Source organism: Python bivittatus, unplaced genomic scaffold (genome assembly GCF_059951505.1).
Source record: "Python bivittatus isolate LINGU-HERP-01145 unplaced genomic scaffold, Pbiv_v1 ctg000580_np1212, whole genome shotgun sequence".
Lineage (NCBI taxonomy): Eukaryota > Metazoa > Chordata > Lepidosauria > Squamata > Pythonidae > Python > Python bivittatus.
This window is the reverse complement of record NW_028277087.1, coordinates 4,259,232-4,280,563: the sequence shown is the minus strand read 5'-3', so window position 1 is coordinate 4,280,563 and position 21,332 is coordinate 4,259,232. Positions and strand designations below refer to the sequence as shown.

The following is a 21,332-nucleotide window of genomic DNA, read 5'->3' as shown; positions in this document are numbered from 1 at the left end:
AATTAATAAATAAAAATGCGCCATGAGCTGCCACGATTTCCTTCCCAAAGCAACCCAAACTGGGTACGTGTGATGCCCTAGAAAGTTTTTGCTCAAAGAAATTGAGGGCGTTTGTTGTTATTCCTGCTAACATGTGATTGTGATCGTCCTTCCCGCCATCAGCCATCATTTCAAACGAATAAATTGTGTTGGGGAACAAAAATCAATCTGGGGTTGCATACTCCTAAAATGTGATATCTTAGTCATGGGTTCCCAGACTTCCCTTACTGTAATCTGGCAGATCTCCTTCCTCTTCTACTAAAAACAGAAGGCATTGCCGAACCGCGTACTCTTTTGTGCCCATACAGCTGGGAGAAAGCCTGGCTGGCCCCCAGTGAAACTTGCTTCTGAGTAGCCCTGTTTTCAGATTCCACTTTACAAGTAATCTAACTGAATCATTTCCCAAGCCACCCATCCTACAACCATTGGCAGCTCTTCCTGTTGGTATGTGATCCACATAATCGTCACCTGCCCTCCTGGCCAGTCTTCGGGCACTCAGGAAGGGTGGCCTAGTAGTTAGAGGAATCCCGCACTGGCCCTGTTCTGGGCTCGGACAGTGTGCTGACAGGTCTCTGAGGCATCTCTTTCCTCCTTCCATAGCTGCCTGTCTAATTCTGTAATGTGGCCCTAATGATAACCATGACTTTGAAGAAGAGGTTGTGGTATCGCCAGTCATCCAAAGGCACATGGAACGGAAAGCAGAGAAGACGGGAAGAGAGAGAGGTTGGCAGAGAAGGCAGAGACGGGGTGGCAGCCAGGAATCCTATTAGTGGGAGGAAATTAAGCAGAACTGGGAGTACCCATCGTGCCAGAGGGAAAGTGCAAATGTTTCCAGCAACCCTCAACCTGTTTCTCTCCAGATTGATGGAATACCCCTCCCATCATTCCCAGCCAGATGCAACACCCATTCTGTAGCAGGAGGAGGAGGAGGAGGAGGAGGAGGAGGAGGAGGAGGACATTGCACTTTATTGGGTAACATCCACTTAATAATTCACTTGCAGGCAGCTTTGTCATGGGGGATGCTAGTTGCCAATGCCTCACGTACAGATTAGCTCCTTCCCCAGACATCTTTTTCACCATCTCCTGTTCTTTTATACATTCCTATGTTTAAATACAGGAAGAGAGGAAAATAGGGGGAGATCTCTGTATTAACAAATCACCCTGTCTCTCATCTACCCTACATCAGTCCTCCGCTGTATTCTAACCACCCAAATGTTGAAAGACCCCAGTGTTCAATTTCTAATAAGCCATCCTCAGAAGGGAACCTGTTGAAGTGAGCAAATATAATAAAATAAATATAGCCCGTTAAATGTTTATCCTGCTTTTCTACCAAGCAGAAAGCAACAGCTATCTAAACATGTAAAGGGATTGATGGATTGATTGATTGATTGATTGATTGATTGATTGACTGACTGATTTGCCATCAAGTCATTTTCGACTCCTTGAGAACACATGATGGATTTTCTCCAGGAGGATCTGTCCCCCAACCAGGTCCTTCAGGCCTTCCAAGGGTGCCCCCATCGCCCCTGTAACTGAGTCCATTCCTCTTGCTGCTGGTCGTCCTCTTCGTCTCTTTCCTTCCACCTTTCCCAGCATTATGGACTTCTTCAGGGAACTCGGTCTTCATGTTGATTGATTATGTGCCATTGCGTCCGTGTTGACTATTAGCAACCACATAGATTGATCTTCTGCAGGAGGATCTGTCTCCTGCCTGGTCCTTCAGGCTTCCAGTGGTGTACCCACCACTGTTGTAATACAGTCTAACACTCTTGCTGCTGGTCATCCTCTTCTTCTCTTTCCTTCCACCTTTCCCAGCATCAGAGCTTCTCCAGAGAGCTGGGTCTTTGCATAATGTGTCTGAAGTAGGATAATTTTGACCTGGTCATTTGTGCCTCGAGTGAGAACTCTGGGTTGATTTGTTCAATGATCCGTCAGTTTCTTTTCTTGGCTGGTAACAATAAAGGTATAATAAAACAGAAACGCAATGCATATTCACACAACCCAGTTACAACCACCCAGTGTACCAAGGATCCTATCTCTAAACTAATACCTGGATATATCGTCTGGAATCAGAAGCTGAGCAAGTTCAGACCTGATTACAGCAGTTGAATAAGAAGATCCTGGTGTTTAGACCAGCTTGGGAAGTTGCAGACAATTCCAGAAAAACGCAGCACCCTGAAGTCACCAGGAACTGAACTCAACCTGTACACAAAGTTTCCTGGGCATTAAAACAATGTATTCAAAAGTGGATATTTACTTCTAGTTTGGCATACTGCTTAACATTCTTATGACGCCCTCGATGTGCATGGGTCTTTACAGAGTGCCAAATGACGGAGCCTTGCTTCAAAGAAGTTACAATCAAAAACGATATCTGAGAAAACTTGGATCCGGGGCTGGCATCTCCCATCACAGAATTCTAGTTTTCTATCTTGCCCACGAAATGTGTGTGTTTTTCCAATCCCGCCTTCAGAGAAAATTAAGAAAATACACACACTACACACACACACACTCAGAAATCTGGCTGCAGGCATGCTCTGTGCAGTGGTGCACATGGGTGCAATTTCCCACCTCCTCTGGGCTGGGTGGATGGCACGGGCAGTGTTGCATTTCTGGCTGGGCTCCAAGTGGGACAGTGGCAAGCCTTGCCTCGGCGTGGGAATGCCTAGGCTGTGAGTGTATCCCTGTGTTTTGCGTGACAGCCACATCTCGTCACCAGCAGGCCACACCTATGGGGGTGGAGCAACACCCACCAGTCCTGACTCAGAGCAAGGCGGCCAGAGACAGAACTTCAGCAGCGACTCATCCTGAAGGCTCTTTCCTTTCCCATCAGGAACATTCAGCAGTTGGGAGCATCTGAGTGTGCTCGTGCCTGTGGATCCACCCCTGTTCCAACACCACCCCTGCCAAGTTCAGCAGAAGAAGATGGGAACGCTTAGGACTCCCTGCCCATGACATTTGTGGTGCCTCCAAGCCCTGCCGGCGAAGCAAATAAAATTAGATTATGCATTTCAACAGGTGCCTTCCCTCCCACCCACCCACCTATCCACGTTGCACAGGTCATGTGCAAAAGGTGAGAGAAAATACACCAAGGACTGGCATTAGGTACGTACACATAACACACTTGACTAGCTAATTTATGAACCTGGTTTACAAGCCTTGGCGCAGCATCGTAAGCTTGGTTAGCGTTAACCTTGCTCATCATCAACATCAAATTAATGTGCCTGTGAATCCGGACTAATTTGTGGTTCAGTGGAATACACCAAGTTATGCATCTCATTTGAACATTGTCTTTGTCTGCAGCATTAGATGGTTCATTTTCACACCCCACCCCACCCCCTTTGCAACTGATCTTTGACAAAGGCAGCAAGCTGTAGCTTGGAATAACAACCCAGCTCAAAGCCCACTTTATTTATTTCTTTTAAGAAGAATAGCAACAATATAGAACAATATTTCTCAACCTTGGCAACTTTAAGATGTGTGGACTTCAACTCCCAGAATTCCCCAGCCAGCATGGCTAGCTGGGGAATTCTGGGAGTTGAAGTCCACGCATCTTAAAGTTGCCAAGGTTGAGAAACACTGGTATAGAATAAAGCCCAGAATCAGGGCTTATTCCTGGTTGAACGAATATAAAATTGTAACCCGAAACCATTAAATGGTAGCTATGTTTGCACAACCTAGTTAACTTGCTGGTTGAGTTAACCCATGTTCTGTGTTCCGACTAGCAGCCATTGCTATTGCGGTCTTTCAGCCTGAACAAACATCTCCTTGCAGGCCAAACCCACCCCAGTCCCAGCCCCCCAAAATGTGACAAAGTTAATCAGGACCTTGAAAAAGTCAACGTACAAAGGTGTTCCAGTTTCATTCAGAAAGATCCCCTTGTAGTAAATCTGTAATCTGCTTATTCTGAGAAATTCCTGCAAACTCTGGGGACTCAGGTAATCCCGCGTTTATCTGAATGTGCCGGATCAAAGATCAATGTCGGAATTGGATGGCTCGGCTAATACAGTCCAAGGTTTCTCCTTGGCTTAGCTCGAATAACCTACAGAAGAGCTTATTTCTCAGGGAGTTCTTGCAACTCCTATCTTGCAAAGTTTACCCTTAACAAAGAAGCTCGCCTCTTCAATCTCAAAGAAAACATGTGCTTTTCTTGCCCTGGTTGGTTTTGTTTAAGAGATACAAATTGGGAACAGATCTTCTTTGATTGCCATGCCCCAAATTCTAGACTTTGGTCAAAATGAATGCCTTGAGCTAGCAACGCAGGTTTTGCAAAGATTTATCTTGCCCTGGCCTTAGCCTCTGTGGCACTGTGTAATTGCTGATTGACATCTTTTGGATCGCTGCCATTCATCCAGCGCACAGATTCGAGTCTTCCTCTGAGTAGGGCGTGGTGCTAGGGCTGTAAGCTACAGCAGCAAGCTAGAGGCTCAAAACAGTGCGATCTTTGGGTGTTGGGCGCGCACACTGGTTCAGAGCAAAGAAGCCGTGCCAGGAAAGGGAGGGGGGAATGATGCAGCCAGGAGCATCTGCCATTTCTGATCATTTCAGGCCAAACAGGCAGAGCTAGGCAGACAAAACCATCTGCCACCGGTCTAGAAACCCTGGCACACAGTGTTGCTAGCTGTGAGGTTTTGTGGCATGCTGGGTGGAATGAGATGGGAATGCAACGTGGTGTTTTAATCTTTCGCTTTTTAAGTTGTGACAGGAGGAGGCTGCCTTCCAGAAAGTCAAGCCCACAATCCCTTTAGTCGGGCAGAGTTGATTCAGACTGGCGGTTCTTGGGGATCTCAAGCACACGGAGCCAGACCCGGGGTCAACCGGGCAAGCAAACCCCGTGCCAAGCTCTGATTCTTCCTTGTTCGTGTCCCGTCCAAAACTCCAAGCCCAATTTAGGGAACAGGGATGTTACCCTGCAGGGAGTGGAAAGCACTCCCCTCATGGCCAAAGCCACAATGGTTGCCCATGAATTTTGCATGCCCAAGGGCACCAAACAACAGCGTTCAAGCTCTGGTGGACGAAATGTAGGATCCGCTCAGAGGCTGACCTCAAACATTCTTGGATGCTGAATGGGAAATCGAGTCTAGTGGTTAGGCTTGGAAGAGAGGATAGGATGGAGGATGTATAGTTAGGTCTCACTAGAATAGCTTACTTCATGGTTAAGAACTTTTTTCACCTGGCAACAGTTCTTTGGAACAGACTCCCTGCCGGATTACGCCTGGAATTGGGTCACTTAAACTTTAAAACAGGAAAGCTATGCCTTTTCATGTGTTCTCCCCACAACCCCCTTGGGGAAAGTGCTTTAAAATAAATAAATTGATTAATGCATGCCTATTACTTGGAATGTATAATGGTTAATATTATTATATGCCCTAGACCAGTGTTTCTCAACCTTGGCCACTGTAAGATGGGTGGACTTCAACTCCCAGAATTCCCCAGCCAGCCATGAAGTCCACCCATCTTACAGTGGCCGAGATTGAGAAACACTGCCCTAGACCTTTCAATTTAGAGGCTGCTTAGTTTATATAGTAATGTTATATACATTATATATTAACACATAATAAATTTTGTGTGTGTGTGTGATAATTGATTGCAGGGACATTGGTGAAGAGAGGGGTCAAAAAAGTCAAGATGACAACTGCGATCTTGACTTTTTAATGCTTCCCATGGATGCCCTGATTGTAATATGTTGTTGTATCAATCGTTGTTTGAAGCTATGTCTGTGCCACACTTAGGCACATAATAAATAAAACTTCTACTAAACCCCACTCATCAGGATAACAAAGCATAAATCCTGTTTTCCCAGGTGCTTAGATGATGGGGGGGCACAAGATTTTTACCTCGTTTAGCATGTTTGTGAACTCAGCCAACATTTTTTATTACTAAGAGACACCCACGAAACAAATAGCTTTCTAATCCCAAACTCCTCATCATAATAGAAAGGCCCCCTGCACACGCTCAGAGTTGCTTTTGTAGCATCTCAGAAATGTGGCAAAGGTATGTCAAAGTGACTTTTTTACAAACTGCAGTATGTAAGATGTACGCGTCCTAAACACGCTTTCAAAGGCATTTCACTGCTTGCTCATGCAAACCATCTGGGCTGTTTGCGACATGAGAGGGTAGCCACGTTCTGCAAATAGATCAATTATTTGCTGTCATCTCACCTAAGAGGAAAACGTAGCAAGAGTAGCTTTGGGCACGTGCAGAGTGGACTCAGCTCTCATCAGGGAGCAATCCATTTGGGACGCGGGGGAGGCATCTGGGGCAAGATGGGGCCGGCTGGCCACATCAGCCAAGTGTGACTTTGCACCCAAGGGTGGGGAGCACCCATCTGTTCTCCAGGCACAATTCTTGCCAACCAAGAAGTCTTGTGATGTGCAAAGGGGAGAGAAGGAGGTCTAGAAAGAACGGGAGGCTAGGCTTTTCTAAGCACAGAATATTAGCAAGCAGCCCTTTCCACCTTCTCTTGCCTCTTTTCGGAAGTCCTTAATCCAGAAAAATGAAAGGGTTTCCCTCTTCATCACCATGACTTCCCTAATCAAAGAACTACCAGAGGAGCAAAACAAACCCCCCACCCTCACCAGCAAGGCAGGCCACAGCACATACTGTAAATAGAGAGCAAATCCCAGCCTATTTTAGCACGGAAGATGTTACCTAGCTGGGTAATGAAACGTTTGCAAGAAAAGAACCAAGCTCAAAGAACCCCAAGGACGCCACAGTGTAAGGAAGGGTCTGTTCTCCAACAAGATCTCTCCCATCATCTCTCCCCTCTCCCATTTTTGAATCTTGCACCCTCAACCTTCCAAACTCCAGCACTGGCAATATTTCTCTGAATGGAAGAGAAAGAAATTTCTCCCCCTCTCCCAAAAATTCATCTGGGAGGGTCATCCTCGTTTTGCCAAGAATAAGATAAGGAGGCAGGGGTCTTAAAAGGTGAGTTGTCTTTCTATGGGGTAAATATGATATTTTTCTCACCTTTGTTGGTATCTCTCATCCCTTTGGCTGAATTTGTGTAACACTTGGTCAAGGGGTAGCGGGGGGGGGAGGAACTCTTGTGACTACATGCATACCACATCCCGGCTTGAATAGGGTCTTTTGTATCTTAACATATTATGGGAACCCAGGTATCTGATTAGTTTGCAATTTAGCATATTGAAGGAATCCAAAAATGGTTTCATTCAGTAACTGAGTTAAGCAGATTGCATGGACCCAGGTTATATATGTATATATCAGTAAGACTATATGGTGCCAAAAAGATATAAGGAATTTTACAAATTGCAACAATACACATCTTTACTACTGAGGGGGAGTTGGGGCACAAGGATGGCAGGGGAAACCCTGAAGCACCGTGGGGAGCAAGGAGACTGTGAGGGACAAAGTCAGCAAGGAAGAGATGGAAGTAGAACAGGGAGCAAGAGAGATTTTCAGGCACAGCAGGCAGCAAGAAGACTTTAAGGCACATCAGGTAGCAAGGGAGAGCTTGAGGTAGTGGAGCAGGAAGGAGACTTTGAGACACAAAGGTAGCAAGGGAGAACCAAAAATAAAAAGGGCAGCAAGGGAGAGCTGGAATACAACAGGCAGCAAGGAGACTTTAAGGCACATCAGGTAGCAAGGAAGTTTGAGGTAGAAAGGAGAGATGGAAGTACAACAGCTAGCAAGGAGACTTTGAGGCACATCAGATAGCAAGGAAGTGTGAGATAGAAAGGAGAGATGGAAATACAACAGCTAGCAAGGAGACTTTGAGGCACAATCGACAGCAAGGGAGACTTTGGGGCCCAAGGACAGCAAGGGAAGGATCCAGTCAGAACGTTCCGAGCCAGTCCTGAGCAACATCACAACAAGCACTCGGAAATCATTTTCTCAATGGACTGAAATCACATAAGCCTCTGCATATCATATTTGTTTCCTCCTAAACTCCACCACCTCCACCTGGGGAGACCAAACCCCTGAAAAGACAATCCCCAGGTATTACGGCAAGTGCTCCAGTCTTTTTGTGATACCTTCAACCTGCCTGTGGGAGCAGGTCATAAGCTGAGCTGGCCTCTGGGGGTCTCATTCAGAAGAGCTTGGTGTTCCCCACACTCACAACCACTAACTTTAGGATAAGTCCCTCGTCTCTTAGTTGATGCTATAGCAGCCTTGGACTCAACTCATTCTACTTTTACAAAGCTCACCGATTGGGTCCTGACTCCTAAGGAGCAGAGAGAAGATCTAGGGCAGTAGTGACGTTCTCCAGCCCTAAGAGGTGATTGCAAGTTTTCCAGGGATCTAAAGGGCAGTGAGGGAGAAAGACGTTATTTCAGAGAACAGGAGACCTTTGGATGGCGCAGGCCAATGGATTAGCAGAAGCAAATGGCTTGGATGTACTTGGACGGAAGGTCCAAGGAGCCATAAACTCTGCTGGCTCCAGAAGCAAAATGGATCTGCTGGTGATCAGAGAACATCTAAGAAGCTAGAAAATTCCAGGAGAGAATCTTGAGTAACTTTGTGGGAGAAAGGATTTTTGGCACAGAGTCCCCGCTGCCTGGTAACGCGGCCTGGTTCCCGAGCTACCCTTCGCCTGGGGCCTCTGTGATCCCGAGGCCAGCGTGGTCGCGCTGAGCTGGCATGTGTAGGTGAAACTCAGCCCAGCCCAGGAATTGCTGGAGGTGTGCTGCAGATCAGGGTGCGCTGCAGTTGGCTTTCGCAAACCAGCGAGTGGGAGACTTTGAAGCAATCTGGAAAGGCCTCTAGTGGGAGCGCAAAGCATGAAGAGGACCGTGGGAGGCACCAGGTCAGGGCTCAGGGTGGGGTATTAGCGGGCCCCACATGGCAGAACGATGACTGAGCGATTGTTTGCCCGGGGATGGTCCCTTTGCGATAAACTAAGCAGGTAGGAATGCTTTGCATAGAGAAATCTTTGCCAACTTTCTCTTGTCCGGGGGTGTGAGGACGGCAGCTCCGGCTAGCCCCCCCGTCCCGCCAGACATCCAGAGAGAGCCACTTGGGGAAAGTGAAAGCTGGCTTATAAAGCCAAATTGGGTTTGTTGATTTTTGGCAAGAATGGGATGGTCCCCAACCACAGCCAGCTGCCATAAAAGGGTAAAAGCTGAGATACGTTTCGTCTCAAAAAGCTGAACCGGGGCTTGCACGCTGATGGTTTTGCATGCAAGTCTCTCCCGCCCCCTGCCCCCCATTTTCCTCCTCGGAGGAGGATACGGCAACGTTTTCCTGTTGCGCAACCACTGGAACTCAGAACTCCCAGATGATCGTCTTGCAGAAATGCAAGATTCTGATCTTCCCCTGTGCGCCTTTGGGTTAGGGGCCGGGGCCGGCGTTGCCTTCTCTCGCTGTAAGTTTTTAGAACATAGTTGGAGAACAGGCAGCCTTCTAGATGCTGCTGGATTCCAACTCCCATCAGCCAGCCACCATTGCTTGAGAGATGGGAGTTGTAGTCTGACATCTGCTGCAGAGGTAAAAACAGGGCAGGGCTGGGCAGGGAAGGAACAGGGCGCTTCTTTGTTGCACAGACATGTTACAGATCACCCGTGTGAAAGCACCAGCAAGACAAGCTCCTGTTTGGCAGAAGAGCTGACAGCACACACTAAGACGAAGCTGGTGGCATGATCAGTTTGTGGACTGTTTAGGGTTCTGTCCTGCCTTTTGTTCAGGAGCTCAGTGAACATGCTCCTTCCTCCCATTTTCTCCATAAAAACAACCCTGTGAGGTAGACTGGGCAGAAAGATGGGGACTGGCCCAAAGTCATCCAGGGAGCTTCTGAGTGGCTGAGGGGGACTAGAACCCTGGTCTCCCCCCTTCCAATTCCTGCATCTTCCCCACTACACCTGATTGGCTCTTGGGCTGAGAGGGCGGGACTGGCCCAAAGTCAGCCAATGAGATTCCATGGCTGAGGGGGACTAGAACCCAGGTCTCCCCCCTCCTAGTCCAGCCCCTTCCCCACTACACCCGATTGGCTCTTGGGCTGAGAGGGTGGGACCGACCCAACGTCAGCCAATGAGCTTCTGTGACCAAGGAAGGGCTGACTGGAACATCTTAACCACTCTGCCAGGAATGGGGTTCTATGTGAACATAACATTGTTTTGATAACTCAGATATAGTATGTTGTCTGAATGGTGTTTTGGGGTCTGCTCTGGAAACTTGGATCAGTACAGCACTCAGCAGCCAGGTGGGTTTAGGGAAGGATCTAAAGCTAAACTATTGTCCTGACTGCTAGTTTATTACCAGGTAAAATGCAGAAAGGTGACTTTAAGATCCGGATTACTTCCAGAAAAGCCTCTTTCTATATCAGTGTTTCTCAACCTCGGCAACTTTAAGTTGTGTGGACTTCAACTCCCAGAATTCCCAAGCCAGGAGTTGAAGTCCACACAACTTAAAGTTGCCGAGGTTGAGAAACACTGTTCTATGTGATCGCCTTCTCCCCACCCAGCTCTGCTATGGAGATGTTCCCCAAAGGCCTACAGTTATGGGGGAAGCTTTATTTATTTTATTTTTATTTATTTGTCAAATTTATAGGGTCCCCCATCTCACAAAAAGTGGCTCGCAGCAGCTTTGGGGTTCTTTATACCCCTCTCCCATTTTTTGCAAGGCCCCCAGCTGAGTTGCAGGCCTCAACCTCATTTAAAAGGCCCCGAAAACCCATCTTTTAAAAGCGGCTTTGGATTATTGGCTTCAACTGCTGATTTCAATTGTTTTAATATTTCTGCTATCGTGAAATATCTTTTTACTGAAACCGCCCGGAGATCCATTTTAATACACACATACTTATAACCAGGAAAACGAAAACACTACTTTTTCCCTATTTAAGTTCAGGGTACGTTGCTGCAAAATAAATGATCCTTATTAACATGGGTTAGTGAACAAATCAACCCAGAGCTCTCACTTGAGGCACAAATGACCAGGCTCAAATTTTCCTACTTTGGACACATGATGCAAAAACCTAGTTCTCTGGAGAAGGATCTAATGCTGGGAAAGGTGGAGGAAAGAGAAGAAGAAGGACGACCAGCAGCAAGGGGGATGGACTCAGTTACAGGGGTGATGGGTGCACCGTTGGAAGACCTGAAGGACCACACTGGAGACAGATCACCCTGCAGAAAATCAACCTATGTGGTTGCTAATAGTCAACACTGTTGTGATGGTACGTAATCAATCAACATGAAGACCCAGCTCCGTGAAGAAGTCCATAATGCTGGGAAAGGTGGAAGGAAAGAGAAGAAGAGGACGACCAGCAGCAAGGTTGACCAACAGCAGGAGTGATGGAGGCACAATTTGAAGAGCTGAAGGACCAGTTTGGGGACAGATTATCGTAGAGCAAATGCATCTGTGTGGTCGCTAGGAGTCGAAAACGCCCATGACCAATGAAAAAAAAGTGCAGCAGAAAGGCATCTAGGCTCCAGTCTTTAAAAATACAAATTGGAGACAGGTATTAATGCCCTTGGGTCAAACTCAACTCCTGATGAACTCACGGCAATCTCTGTATAGTTTTTTTGCTAATGATACACATGTGGTTTCTCTTACGTTCCTCTGGAATTTACCCCTGGGATTTCTTAGTGGTGTCTCATCCAAGGGCAACCAGATCTAACTCTGCTTAATTTTTGGAGATCACTCAAGGCCAAATTTGTGCTGCCGCCTACTCGTTTAGAACAGAAGCAGAGAGGCAAGTCTATTTCCTACCCACGCCCACAGATCTGTATCTCCGAATTACCGGCTTCTGCGGGAACAAATCTCCTTTTCTTGGAAGGGCCACGGCAGACAGCTGAGGATGCGACGTGGGCAGGGCCATGTCACGTGCGTGGGTGAGACCAGGATTGCTTGTCTGGGGGTGGGGGGCAGGGGGAGATTTTTGTTTTTCTTTTTCAAAACAGCTATTTTAGATTTCACACCACAACTTGGTCTTCCCATGGTATGAAGCTGAGCTGGTGATTTTAATCAGGGGTGTTTGGAGGAGTTGCAGAAAAAAGAGATGGGGTTTCAGATTGCCCACCCTTTCCTTAGGGAATGCTTATGGAGAAGCCCCACCCCACCCCCGGCACCCCAGTGTGTTTCTGCCTGTTTTTAAAAGCCCCAAATGCCAACAAAACACACCGTGAACATGCAGCTTTTGTGACGAGCAGGTGATTCAGTAATGTGAGTTATCCCACCGGATCTATTCTTCGCTTGTCCTAACTCTTCTTTAACTGCATCTTTGCTGGCACCAGAGTACAAACCCGTACAGCAAAAGAGATAAATTTAGCCACAGCCTTCACCTCTCCTACGTCACAACCAGGCTGGAGCAAAAGCAGAGGCTTTTCAGCGGATACGTGAGCTAACAGAGTGTTAAAGAATGTATAGAGATGATCCACTTCTTTTGGGTGAAGTGATTGGCTGCCAGAGCAATGAGGTTTAGCAGGGGGCAATGACTAGCTAACCTGGGTTGGTCTTTGGATGGGAGACTAAAGGGCTACCAGATAGACAGAGAAGTTTAAATCTATCTATCTATCTATCTATCTATCTATCTATCTATCTATCTATCTATCTATCCATCCATCCATTCATCCCAGAAGGTGGTAAACCATTTTTATATTGTTGCCAAGAAAACAACCCAGCTGGGTCCAGAAGATCCCCCAAAGGTTCACCTTGAGATAGACTTTGCTATTGGTTACCTCTGAATGCCAGGTAACCCAGATCAAAGAACAGGGGAGGGATGGTCCAGCTCAACACTGTAAGAAATTAGGATGGTGGATTTTAAAATTTAATCTGGCCGGGGTGCTTTTTAATGTTTAGGTCAATGTTTTTCAAACTTGGCAACTTTAAGATGTGTGGACTTCAACTCCTAGAATTCCCCAGCCAGCATCTTAAAGTTGTCAAGTTTGAGAAACACTGGTTTAGGTTTTATACCTTGATCTGCGAATCATGGGGACATTAATGGCCCTTCTTCTTTTAGAGCAAGAACATGGAACAGCATTGTTTTGATTCCCCTTCTTTAACCCAGTTTGGGGCTGCCTGCTCAAAAGGATTTCAAGGAATGGTGAAACCACATTTAGCTGCATTTTAAAAAACCATGAGAGCTAGCTTTGAACGTTATGCTAGAGGAGGCTGAAATGCAAAGGGGTCAGTTTGTGCTTCAGAATGAAGCCAACTGCTATTTGCACGATTGATGAGTGCCATCAAGCAATCAGTGTCGACTCTTAGCAATACAGTGAATCTTCTCCATGATGATCTGCCCCTAACCTGGTCTTCCAGGGCTTCTATCAGTGTATCTGTCACCCCTGTAACTGACTCCATCTCCCTTCCTGCTGGTCCTCCTCTTCTTCTCTTTCCTTCCACCTTTCCCAGCATTAGAGGCTTCTCCAGAGAGCTGGGTCTTCGCATCATGTGTCCAAAGTAGGACAATTTGACCCTGGTCATTGGTGCCTTGAGTGAGAACTCTGGATTGATTCATTTGATGACCCATTTGAACATTTTCTTGGCTGTCCATGTATTCTCAGAAGTCTTCTCCAACCCCAAAGTCAAAATGTATCAACACTCTTTCTGTCCTGCTTCATCAAAGATGGATCTTCTCCAGGATGATCTGTCCCCAATCTAGCCATTTCATGTTGAACATAATACATGTGGTTTATTTGTTTGGGCCTTTCATGTTATAGGAACATGAAGACCTTTTATTGATCATTTAGAGTTTAACCTGTTCTGTGAGCCCAGCTTGAAAATGTCAGAACATCCAGTGACTTGCCTTAGAAGCAAAGTCTGGCCCTCAGTTTTTAAAAGCTATTTGTTTTATTACCAAATAAATAAATAACCCGAGAATACAATTCCTCCCAACTAACTACAAAAGATCGCAAAAGCCATAAACCAAAGGAAAAAAGAGCATAATTCGTAACAAAAACTAACATGCATAAAAAAGGAAATAAATTATGAATAATCAAGGCTGCATATTTAGCAGTATATGACCATTTCAAATTAGGAAAAAAAACCTATTGTTGTAAAGTCTGGCCATGAATTAAAAAAAATTTTTTTTTATTTTGTTACACATTTTTTTTAAAAAATGTGCAAGATTACAACTCCCCCAACTAACTACAAAAAAGTACAAAAAGGATAAACATGTTTTTTTAAAAAAGCAGTATAATTCATAACAATGACAACTGAAACAGAAAAAAGGGCAAATATATGAACGATCAAGGCATCACCTGTACATCAAGTATTTAAGCATTTGAAATGAGAAAGAAAAACAGACTCTATGGTTGAAAAGCCGGGCCCTGAATACCGTTAATTATTACCCAAACCGACAGGGGATGGGGATGGCTCTCTGTACATGCTCAGAGGCCCTGATGCGATCTGTTTGTGTTTTTTAAAAGAAGGTCACACAGGGGAAGCAATTGAGATACAGGATAGGATCTTGATCAGGCTAATCATCAGACTGGACAGCTGCATCCTTTTACTGGAGCTAAACCAGTCTTAGTCACTGGAGAAGCTGCGTGAGAAACCCTAATCGTTTTCTCACATGCTGGGCTGTGACTAAGAGCTTCCTCTCTGTTTTTCATGCTGACTTGGGCTAGGCAGCATCCAAACCTCGCTCAGATTCCCGCTGCCTTTCCTGCCACCTGCTAAGTGTCGGTGCAGTATAATAAAATAAATGCAATAAATTGATGCACCGTTCAGGGGTGTCTGCAGGGTGTGGTCATAACAGGTGGAGCTCCAGTTGCCCTGCTGTGGCGCCATCTTGACTCTTTTGACCACACCCCTGAAAGCACTCCTCTCTAGGCCCCCCGGCTCCAAACTCACCCGACTGCTCAAGGACACACCTCATGGCCCATGTTCCCCAACTGTTCTGTTCCGGTCTTGCCGTTCCCACTGAACGCGCAACCCTCCTAACCTTCCCACGGGCCATCCTCAACCTGCGCCCTCCCCCAGGACGTCAGGAGGGCTGGATTTGGGGCAGAGCTCGAGGACAAGGTGCAACTACGCAAAGGCAGTGCTCTGTAACCTTTCCTTTTTTTCCTTCGTCTTGGTCTTCGTAGCACAGTCAGCAGCAGCAGGCTGCAATCCATCCGGGGTTAAAAGGGACAGGCCTTGTCCAAACACTGCTGTTTGCCGTGCTCCACCCCACCCAAGAGTTCGGAATACTGTATTCTGCTGGCTTTTCAGAGCCCTACCCAAGTGGTGGGTGAATCCAAGGCAAACAGAAATGGGCGAGGAAGCTGACATTTGCCAACTGAGTCACTGGCCACAAGGACATCTCGGAGGGCAGAAGAGGGCAGAGGCAGTTCGGGATCTATCCTGCCACAAGCTAGTCCGCAAACTCTTGGGAGTGGCTGTCCAGATCTCTGTTGGTGTGACCCTGTAGCCGTGGAAACTTGGTGTGTGCTCAGAGGCCCTCTGAACTTTACTGTAAAGTACCAAGGGACCTTAGGCTGCACTGGGAAGGTGAACAACGCCCCGAAGGAAGGCCCTGGCAAACCGTGATGACCAAGAACAGAACACAGACCTGTCCTGAAGTCACCAAGTTAAGGTTGATTAGAAGAAGGTTCTATCTTTAAGTAGCAAAACATGTGGAAGAAGCAAAATATGGCCCAGGGATTAGCCCATCTTGGCTAATCTTGAAAAAACAAAGCAGGGTCAGACCTGGTTTGAACTTGGATGGGAGATGGGAGACCACAAGGAAACCCCACCATTGTAGGATAGACTAGGAAGTCCGGAAACAGCTCAGAAGAAGAAAACGAAGGACGGCTTCTGTAACGCTGCCAAGAAAATGACATGACCGTGTCCCTGAACCCACCAGGAGCTGAGCCAACTTGAAGGAGAGGACGCTTTGCTTTTTAGTATTGAAAATAAGTTGTAGGATGATGCACCAATGAATTGGTGCGATGTGGGTGTGCTTTTTCGGCATACGCCCTCGGAGGACTACCCAGTAAATCATCTGGAACTTGGAATAGGAATTCCTCGGGCGGGGGGGGGGATTAATAAGAGAAGGAGCAACAGTGATTCCATTTGGTGACTTCAGACTCTGCACCGCCTTCCCTTGCGTCGGAGCCGTACAGACGTTTTGCACCATCCTCTCATCACATGCCAGCCAACTTGGGAAGCTGAGCTGTAGAATTAATGCTCTTGCCTCTTCAGATGATCGTCTGAATCTGGTGGTGGTGGTTGAGTTTGTTCTCCTGAACAAAACTTGGGAGGTGGCGTCCAAAGTCCAGCCCTGAGCACCGTACCGAATCGAGGTCAACCAGCAAGTGGCAGTGACCAAGGCTTCAAGGATCCCCTCCCCAAAGTTAAGGCAGACTGGAGGACTGTGGTTGATCTCTATCCATCCATCCACCCACCCATCTCTACTGTCTATGGTTTGTCTATGTCTACCTACTTCTCTCTCTCCCCTTCCATATCTGTCTTTCTGTCTGTCTGTCTGTCTGTCTATCATCCAGCCAACCAGCCATCCATCCATCTCTACTTGTCTATGGCTTCTTTATGTCTACCTACTTCTCTCTCTCCCCTTCCATATCTGTCTGTCTGTCTGTCTATCATCCATCCATCCATCCATCCATCCATCCATCCATCCATCCATCCATCACATTTACCACCCTTCTACCAATGGAACTCTTAGTCAAAGGTTGAGAAAATTTGCAAAGAGAATTATTCTACAGAAATAATTGGAAAGAAAGTGACACCCCAGATGTAGGAGTGGATTCAAGAGAAGCGTTCTTTATTGATTTTTGAAGTGTCTTTATATTGTAAAAATGCGAAGATTGGACTATGTTTCTATATGGACTAGATTTAGTAATATGGTAAAGGATGGAATCCATTCTATCTTAATATTATGTGAATCTTTCTTCTTCATTTTAATCACTCTTGTGTATTAAAAAACGGATTGTATTATCACTGTTGTATAATAATAACAGTTGCTATTTTGGTAATATTTGATGAATAATAATGTTAAAAAACGAAAAGTGGGAAACAAGGAAAAAATGGAAAGAATGGCGCCAAGCTGGAATCCACAACTTTTTTGAGATCAAGGACAATGCGTAGCCTTTGTCACACCAGGGGACAGGCTCCAAAAAAACGAGGCCAAGAGAACATTACATTTAATGTCATTTCACTTACACTCAAATTGTGGCTTACCCTCCTCCCAGATGTAAGATCTGCATCCTCATTTTTAATATTTAGGAATCTTTCTAAAATGTGTTTTTAAACATGCATTTGGAGACCCAAGTGGAAACAGACAGAGATATCTGAGTATATGACAATTTTCTTGGTGTCTTATAGTGTATGGTGCTGTGGTTTTATGTTTATAACGTTATGACTGTCATTGCATTTTTATGGTGTGATATGTTTGCTAATTTTTTATTGATGAGTGTAGTATTGCATATTTCTATGTTGCTGCTTGGAGCCGTAAGAGCATTTGTAAAAAATAAAATAGAAACAAATGCAGAGTGGGTAATGTTTACTCTCCAGTCACATTTTAATAATTCCCGGCCTTCTACCCAGGAATGTCCATGGAGTCAAAAAAGTCAAGATGGCAGCCATGATTGTGATCATCACGTTGACTTTTTTGACTCCCTCCTACAGATGCCCCTCATTTAAAACCGTAATTTGATAACAAAACTGTAATTTGATAACAGACCTAAACTGTAATGTAGTCCATTGTGGCTGGGTTCACCTGTTGTGAAAATTGAGTTGATTAAGCAGCGACAATGTTTTTTTTTCCTCTGGAAAGGTGCCGAGAGTACAAAACGTGCAAACAGCGAGTGCTTTGGGTCTCCAGAAAATCCTCATTGGATGTCCGTCTCTTGTGCAAAAGTTCTGAAAGAAAAATGTGTGCACGTAGGTGCTAAAGAACAGCTAACTGGGGTCACACCACACATTCTTATGGGGGTTAAGAGGGACCTTCCTCACATTATTAATGAATGAAATTAATGGCATCCAATGTAATTGTGTCTTCTATCAGACTTACAGGCTAAACCCATATGCTGAACCCACACGACAGCGACCCGTCAGCCATTGATACACTGTACAGAATCACCCAGAGAAAAGAACTTTTGGCCAGTGTATTAATTTACAGGGAATAAAAAATAAGGAACAAAAGATGGGCCTTCCATTCTGGTAAAGAGATTTTGTACTGTTATTATATTTACTGATGGAACATCTTTGCCCTTATCCTTCTGGGTTGTTAGTATAACACAGGAAAAACAGTCACTGAACCAGTGTTCCTCAACCTTGGCAAATTTAAGATGTGTGGACTTCAACTCCCAGAATTCCCCAGCCAGCAAGGCTGGCTGGGGAATTCTGGGAGTTGAAGTCCACACATCTTAAATTTGCCAAGGTTGAGGAACACTGCGCTGAAATATATGTCTTTTCCACTGGCAAAACCTCATTCTGGTTATGATGCTGTTGAACGTTATATCACATGTCCTCCAATGACTTAAAACAGAAGGATGAAATATCGGGCGCTTTATACAAGGGGATGCCAGGCTGTAGAGCGGAAAGCGTCCCGTGTTTGAATCCCTTGAAAAACCGTCACTGATCAAGACAAATCATAACTGGATTGGGCATCCAGAACTCAACCACGTTCCGAGAAGAGGTGTGCACGCCGCGCCTTTTAAAGGCTTCACTGTCTGAATTCACACAACACGCAGACATAGGGTGGGTTAGGGTTTGGTTAAGCCTGCTGGCGGGGGGGGGGGGGGTCCAGCCTTCGTCTCGTCCTGTGGCGTGGATCAGGCTTTCCAATTAAAGCCTCATTTAGTTTGGGCATTGCTTGATGCGTGACCACGGCGATGGCGTTTTGTGAACCCGAGTTGAGCATGTGACTCAAAGCGGTATGTTATTTCAACTCAACGTGCCTGTCCTCTTCCCTCTTTTTAACCCAGATGTTGCAAACAAAAACCTAACATACAGCATTTTTAAAAATTTATTTATTTAGTTAGTTGTTATTTATTTATTTTTCAAATTTGTCAATGCCCATCTTACTGCAGAGCATCCAGGCAGGGGGACACAAGATAGCATCTGTTTGCACGACAAACGAATCTGAACCCTTGGGTAAAACGCCACATCTGGAGGGTGAAAAACTGCAACGGGTGCCCCAAACTCCATTTTTTTTCTTCCAGCAGGCCCTACCTCCTCAGCCGGAGAACCATAATCAGCTGGTGGTGAGAACAGCTCCCTGAGCATGGGTTTGACGAACCCTCCTCGCAATGAATGAAAAGGATGCCTCCCTCAAAGTGCAGAGCCATAGAGTCACAAGGTGACTCTAAACCTTTCACTGGGGTTGCAGAGCTGGGCTGCAAAATTCCTCACAGCCATGAAGAGCAGCCAAGACCCGCAGCAAACTCTTAGCTTCCATCTAGTGGAGATCTGGATTTGTGTAGCCCAGATATGGGGGTGGAAGGAAAATGTGGGTGTGTGAACTCAGCTGATTGTGGTTTAGGCAACGCACTAAGTCAAGGGACGTATTTGGAAAGATCTGCTGACCCCTTCCGTTCAAGGCGATTCGAGAAATCGGCGAGACGGTAAGGTCAATAAGAGCTCCAGCCCTTGGCTTTACCCATTCACGGGCCTTTACCGAGCCACTCACACCTTCGCTGGCTGCCTTCCCACAACCCCTGTACCTAGTTACTCAATTAATTCCTTTGGGGGGAGCGTACAGCCAACTGTCCGAAGGAGGCGACTCTGCCCAGCCGGCCAAGCCACGGACCAAGCGCAGCCTGTTGCGCGGTGCGTCTGCAGCTGACCGGGTTCAGCGCGTCGTGTGAACGGCGCCAGAGTCTTTAAAAAGGCTCTTCTTGCACACGGGAGGGCGAGTTTGGAAGGGTATCCCGGGTTGCTCGGCTCGCCCCGTTAGGCAAGCCCCGGTTGGCGACCCTAAGGGTCGGGGGAAGCCGCGGCTGGCTAGCCAGCCCGCACCAGCCCCGGCGGGCGCAGAGGCGAAATCAAGGCGGCCCTGCCGTGCCTCGGCGCTCTGCTTCGGGCGGCCGCGCACTCCCCACCGGCGTCGGGCGCAGCCTGCCCTTCCAAGACCGCCTCGCGCCTCCGTTGCGCGCCCGCGTGCGCAGCCGCGGCGGCGGCGAGGTTGGTGGCGTTACGTCACCGGGCAAATCCCACTGCTGACTTTGCAGGCTCGGGAAGCGCCCCCCCCCCCGCCTTCGCTTTTCTGAGTTGGATCTTTTTCTCCGGCCCGGCCCTCCTCCTCCTCCTCTCCTCCCTCGCAAGCCCCACCCAGCCCCGGGTGACTCTCCGTGCGCGCGCGTGTGGGATAAAAAAACTTTTTGGAGCGCCTCCCTGAACATTAAAAAAGCCACCGGGCTGGCAGCGGACACCTCTGGCGAGCCGGGCAGCGCAGGCGGCGGCCGCTTGCGGAGCAAGAGATCCTCGTCTCCCGTCCTTCCTGCCGCCGCCGCCGCTTTCCCACAGCCATCACCAACCCGGGCTGGTTTTGTTGGCACCTGCGGAGGGGGGTGCCTCCTCCCCTCACGGATCTTTGCCGGCCTTCAGGAGCTCCCGTCGGTCCGGAGCGAGGATACCCGCTTTCTGCGGAGCGGGCATTTCGGATTGTCCATTGTTAAGATTATTCTTCCAGCTTGGTTTTAAGTCGGGAACGGTTCGGCGGAGAGGCGTCTGACGGCATCGGTGAGTCCCTCTGAGGCGTCTCCGAGTTGCGAAAACAGCCCCGTTTGGAGCCGCGGCGGCGGCGCTCGATTCTGGGAACGCGAGTCACTGGCACGGGTTGCGGCCGGGCTTCGGTCCCCACGTTACGCGGAGGCGCGGGGCCAGCTCTCCCGTGGCAAGCAAAGAGACCGGGGCGAAACCAACTGGGCGATCCGTCTTTATACGGTAGATGATCTGTTTGGCTCCCTGGCCGAGCTGCTGTATGTCTGTTACTTCGGAGTAAATCCCATTCGACTCAGTTGAGCTGAGCTTGGAGTAGACCCATCCTGAACTACCTCCCCAAAGCTATGGTTTAAGCGACAAGTTGTGCTGGTTTTCTTAGAGGCCCCTGACATTGGAATAGGGCCGCTTACTCTGAGTAGGTCTATTGGTCCTGCTGAAGACTTGATGGCACTATAAAGTCGGGAGATCGTGGTCAGTCAGAGGGAAAAAAAATTCAGGCGGGTGCGGAAAGGAACAGGTTAAAAAAAAATCCTCATTGCTAACCTTTGAATCTTAGGGTGGCAACTGCCTGGAGAGTTTGATTCCATCTTATTGTTCTCAGTAGGGTTCAGTCCAGATTAAGCAGCAAAGCATTGTATGGGGGGACAGGTACCAGATCCGTGGGGCTTCCTCCCACAGAACTAGTATAGGGTTGTGTCTTTACATTTTGCAGGCTAGGGGGAAAAAAG

The 21,332-nt window shown here is 47.2% G+C and overlaps 1 protein-coding gene and 1 long non-coding RNA gene across 2 annotated transcripts in view; one reads left to right on the top strand and one right to left on the bottom strand.

The window, feature by feature from the left end:
• Nucleotides 1-1,004: 1,004 nt before the first annotated feature.
• Nucleotides 1,005-15,051, bottom strand: LOC112541077 (uncharacterized). Its single transcript, XR_003085114.2, has 3 exons — nucleotides 14,788-15,051; nucleotides 2,090-2,241; nucleotides 1,005-1,987 (listed from the first exon to the last, which is right to left on the bottom strand). It is a non-coding gene; the product is annotated as an uncharacterized LOC112541077 (long non-coding RNA).
• A 5,179-nt stretch (nucleotides 15,052-20,230) lies between these two features.
• The window catches only part of MIDN (midnolin), a 36,400-nt gene continuing 35,298 nt past the window's right edge, over nucleotides 20,231-21,332 (top strand). The window contains exon 1 of the mRNA XM_007431885.3: nucleotides 20,231-20,622. The gene's annotated coding sequence lies outside the window, so the exon portion shown is untranslated. The remainder of the gene's footprint in view (nucleotides 20,623-21,332) is intronic.